This window comes from Panthera uncia, chromosome D1 (assembly GCF_023721935.1).
Source record: "Panthera uncia isolate 11264 chromosome D1, Puncia_PCG_1.0, whole genome shotgun sequence".
Lineage (NCBI taxonomy): Eukaryota > Metazoa > Chordata > Mammalia > Carnivora > Felidae > Panthera > Panthera uncia.
In genome coordinates, this window is record NC_064808.1 from 50,148,866 (window position 1) to 50,154,694 (window position 5,829).

Here is a 5,829-nt window from a genome sequence, read left to right on the forward strand (position 1 = left end):
CATTGAAATATCTCTTCCTGTCTTTTGATAATTTTGAATTGGGTTATTTTTGCTGTTGAGTTTTGAGAATTCTTCATATATTCTAGATAGCAGTCTTTTGTTAAACATGTGGTTGCAAATATTTTTCGCTCAGTCTGTAGCTTCTCTTTTCACCTTTTTTCACAGGGTCTTTTGCAGAGCAAATTTTAAACTCTTGACTTAGTCTAACTTACTTTTCCCCTTTTATGGACTGAACTCAACTCTAAGAACTCTAAGAACTTTATCTCAACTCTAAAAACTCTTTGCCTAGACCTAGATCCCTAATACTTTCTCCCATGTTTTTTCCTTACAGTTCTTATAGTTTTAATGTTTTTTACTGGCCTGTGATCCATTATGAGTTAAATTTTGTATGGGGTGAAATTTAGGTCGAGTTACACTGTGTGTGTGTATGTGTGTGTGTGTGTGTATGGATGTCCAGTTGCTCCAGCATCATTTGTTGAAATGGCAGTTCCACTGAATTGCTTTTACACCTTTGTGAAAACTCAGTTGAGCATATTTGTGCGGGTCTGTTTCTGGATTCACTATTCTGGTCTTTTGATCTTGTCCTCTGTCAATATCACCCTGTTTGATTACTATAGCTGTGCAGTAGGTCTTAATAACAGCTAGAGTAATTCTTCCTATTTTATTTCTCCTTTTTGTCAAGACTGTTTTAGCTATTCTAGATTCTATATCTTTCCATGTAAATTTTAGAATAATTTGTCTATGTCTACAAAGAAATCCTGGATGAGATTTTGATAGGAATGTCATTAAATTTATAGACCAATTTGGGGAGAATTGCTATTTTTAGTGTGTCCTGTCTTCCAACCCAGGAACATGGCATGTCTCTCCGTTTATTTAGATCTTCTTTCTTTTAACAAGCATTTGTAATATTCTGCATAATGATCTTATTCATGATATAAATTTACCTAAGTATTTCGTTTTCTTTGGGGTGATTGTAAAATTTTTTTGTCAATATCAAATTTATTAGTTTATCTTTTTATTGTCATTCCCATCAGATATTCTTTTTTTAATTTAAATTTTATTATTTTAATTTACATCCAAATTAGTTAGCATATAGTGCAACAATGATTTCAGGAGTAGATTCCTTAATGCCCCTTACCCATTTAGCCCATCCCCCTCCCGCAACCCCTCTCATAACCCTTTGTTTGTTCTCCATATTTAAGAGTCTCTTATGTTTTGTCCCCCTCCCTGTTTTTATATTATTTTTGCTTCCCTTCCCTTATGTTCATATGTTCTGTGTCTTAAAGTCCTCATATGAGTGAAGTCATATATTTGTCTTTCTTTGACTGACTGATTTCGCTTAGCCTAATACCCTCTAGTTCCATCTACGTAGTTGCAAGTGGCAAGATTTCATTTTTTTGATTGCTGAGTAATACTCCATTGTGTGTGTGTGTGTGTGTGTGTGTGTGTGTGTGTGTGTATACATCTTCTTCATTCACCCATTGATGGACATTTGGGCTCTTTCCACACTTTGGCTATTGTTGATAGTGCTGCTATAAACATTGGGGTGCATGTGCCCCTTCAAAACAGCACACCTATAACCCTTGGATAAAAGCTAGCAGTGCAATTGCTGGGTCGTAGGGTAGTTCTATTTTTAGTTTTTTGAGGAACCTCCATACTGTTTCCCAGAGTGTGGAGTGATTATAAATTTTATTGTAGTTTTTTAAACCAGTTTTTTTTAAGGTATTGTGGACATATAAAAAGTGGTACATATTTAATGTATGCAATTTGATGATTTTAGGTATAAATACACACCCATGAAACCATCACCACAATCAAGGCCATAGACATATCAATCTCCTCCCGTAGTTTTCTCTTGTACCCTTTATTATTATTATTATTATTTGTGTGTGTGGGTGTGTGTGTGTATAGTAAGAACACTTAACATGAGATCTACACTTTTAGCAAACTTTAAGTACATAAGACAAGATTGTTAGCTCTAGGCACTATGCTGAATGATAAATATATAGAAATTATTTATCTGCATGACTGAAAGTTTTCATCCTTTGACTATCACCTCCTTGTTTCCCCTTACCTCAGCCATTGGCAACCACCATTCCATACTCTGATTCTATGAGTTTTGGGCACCTGGATGGCTTGTCAGTTAAGCATCTTACTTTGGCTATGCTGACAGCTCAGAGTCTGGAGACTGTTTCAGATTCTGTGTCTCCTTCACTCTCTCTGCCCCTCCCTCAATCACGCTCTATGTCTCTCTCAAAAATAAACAAACATTAAAAAGATTTAAAAAAATCTATGCGTTTCACTCTTTTAGATTCCACATATAAGTGAGATCATATCTTGTGTGTCTTTCAGTATCTGTCTTATTGAACATAGCATAATGTTTATTCATGTTATGTTGTTGCAAATGGCAAGGTTTCCTTTCTTAAGGTTCAATAATATTCCATTGTAGGTTATGCCATATTTTCTTTGTCTATATCTCCATTGATGAACATTTAGGTTATTTCCACTCTTGACTATTGTGAATAATGTTGCAATAAGTATGGGAGTATAGCTGTCTTCAGGATCCTGGTTTTATTTTATTTTATTTTTAAATATAATTTATTGTCAAATTGGTTTCCATACATCACACAGTGCTCATCCCAACAAGCGCCCTCCTCAGTGTCCATCACCCACTTTCTCCTCTCCCCCACCCCGCATCAACCTTCAGTTTGTTCTCAGTATCCAAGAGTTTCTTATGGTTTGTCTCCCTCCCTCTCTGTAACTTTTTTTTCCCCTTCCCCTCGGTCTTCTGTTAAGCTTCTCAAGATCCACATATGAGTGAAAACATATGTATCTGTCTTTTAAGGGAATTAAAAGCAAAAGTGAACTATTGGGACCGCATCAAGATCCTGGTTTTAATTTCTTTGGATAAGTATCCAGAGGCGGGATTGCTGGATCACATGGTAGTTCTATTTTTTATTTTATGAGGACCCTCTATACAGTTTTCATAATGGTTATACCAATTTACTTTCTTACCAACAGTGTACCATGGTTCTCTTCACTCATTGCCAACACTTGTTATCGTTTTTAAAATACTATCCATCTTAACAGGTGTAAAGTGATATCTCATTGTGGTTTTGTCTTTTTTTTTTAAAGTTTATTTATTTTGGGAGAGGGAGAGAGAGAGAGTGAGCAGGGAAAGGGCAGAGAGAGAGGGAGAGAGAGAATCCCAAGCAGGCTCTGCACTAACAGCTAACAGCTAACAGTGTAGAGCCCCATGTGGAGCTCAATCTCATGAGATAATGACCTAAGCCGAAATCAAGAATTGGATGCTTAACCGGCTGAACCACACAGGCACCATTCATTTATTTACATTTCTCTCATGACTAGTGATGTTGAACACCTTTTCACATACCTTTTGGCTATTTATGTGTCTTATTTTGTGTGTATGTGTCTTCTTTAGACACATGCCTATTCAAGTCCTTTGCCATTTTTTACTTAAATTGATTCTTTTCTTGCTAGTAAACAGAACAAGTTCTTTATATATTTTGAATACTGAGCTTTCATCAGATATATGGTTTGCAAACATTTTCTCCCATTCCATAGGTTTTTTCATGGTGTTGTTTCCTTTGCTGTACAGAAGCTGTTTAGTTTGATGTAATCCACTTTGCTAATTTTTGCATATGTTCACTGTGTTTTTGGTGTCATCCAAAAAATCATTGCTAGGACCAATAAAAAGGAGATTTGTCCCTATGTTTTCTTCTAGGAGTTTGTGGTTTCAGGTCTTTTTTTTTTTTAATTTTTAATTTTTAAAATTTACATCCAAATTAGTTAGTATATAGTGCAACAATGATTTTCAGGAGTAGCTTCCTTAGTGCCCCTTACCCATCCCCCCTACCACAACCCCTCCAGTAACCCTCAGCTTGTTCTCCATATTTATGAGTCTCTTCTGTTTTGTCCCCCTCCCTGTTTTTATATTATTTTTGTTTCCCTTCCCTTATGTTCATCTGTTTTGTCTCTTAAAGTCCTCATATGAGAGAAGTCATGATTTTTGTCTTTCTCTGACTAATTTCACTAAGCATAATACTCTCCAGTTCCATCCATGTAGTTGCCAATGGCAAGATTTCATTCTTTTTTATTGCCAAGTAATACTCCATTGTATATATATACCACATCTTCTTTATCAATTCATCCATCGATGGACATTTGGGCCCTTTCCATACTTTGGCTATTGTTGATAGTGCTGCTATAAACATGGGGGTGCATGTGTCCCTTCAAAACAGAACACCTGTACCCCATGGAAAAATGCCTAGTAGTGCAATTTCTGGGTCATAGGGTAGTTCTATTTTTAGTTTTTGAGGAACCTCCATACTGTTTTCCAGAGTGGCCGCACCAGCTTGCATTCCCACCAACAGTGCAAAAGGGATCCTCTTTCTCTGCATCCTCGCCAACATCTGTTGTTGCCTGAGTTGTTAGTGTTAGTCATTCTGACAGGTGTAAGGTGGTATCAATTGTGGTTTTGATTTGTATTTCCCTGATGATGAATGATGTGGAGCATTTTTTCATGTGTCAATTGCCCATCTGGATGTCTTCCTTGGAGAAGTGTCTATTCATGTCTTTTACTCATTTCTTCACTGGATTATTTGTTTTTTGGGTGTTGAGTTTGATAAGTTCTTTATAGGTTTTGGATACTAACCCTTTATCTGATATGTCATTTGCAAATATCTTCTCCTATTCTGTCGGTTGCCTTTTAGTTTTGCTGATTGTTTCCTTTTCTGTGCAGAAGATTTTTATTTTGATGAGGTCCCAATAGTTCATTTTTCTTTTGTTTCCCTTGCCTCCAGAGACATATTGAGTAAGAAGTTGCTGCGGCCAAGGTCAAAGAGGTTTTTGCCTGCTTTCTCCTCAAGGATTTTGATGGCTTCCTGTCTTACATTGAGGTCTTTCATCCATTTTGAGTTTATTTTTGTGTATGATGTAAGAAAGTGGTCCAGGTTCATTCTGCATGTTGCTGTCCAGTTTTCCCAGCACCACTTGCTGAAGAGACTGTCTTTATTCCATTGGATATTCTTTCCTGCTTTGTCAAAGTTTAGTTGGCCATACATTTGTGGGTCCATTTCTGGGTTCTCTATTCTGTTCCATTGATCTGAGAGTCTGTTCTTGTGCCAGTACCATACTGTCTTGATGATTACAGCTTTGTAGTATAGCTTGAAGTCTGTGATTGTGATGCCTCCTCCTTTGGTTTTCTTTTTCAAGATTGCTTTGGCTATTCAGGGTCTTTTCTGGTTCCATACAAATTTTAGGATTATTTGTTCTAGCTTTGTGAGGAACGCTGGTGTTATTTTGATAGGGATTGCATTGAATATGTAGATTGCTGTGGGTAGTATCGACATTTTCACAGTATTTGTTCTTCCTATCCAGGAGCATGGAATCTTTTTCCATTTCTTTGTGTCTTCTTCAGTGTCTGTTATAAACTTTCTATAGTTTTCCGTGTATAGATATTTCACCTCTTTGGTTACATTTATTCCTAGGTATTTTATGGTTTTTGGTGCAACTGTAAATGGGATCGATTCCTTGATTTCTCTTTCTGTCACTTCATTGTTGGTGTATAGGAATGCAACCAATTTCTGTGCATTGATTTTATATCCTGCAACTTTGCTGAATTCATGAATCAATTCTAGCAGTTTTTTTGGTGGAATCTTTTGGGTTTTCCATACAGAGTACCATGTCATCTGCGAAGAGTGAAAGTTTGACCTCCTTGTGGCCAATTTGGATGCGTTTTATTTCTTTGTGTTGTCTGATTGCAGAGGCTAAGACTTCCAATACTATGTTGAATAACAGTGGCAATAG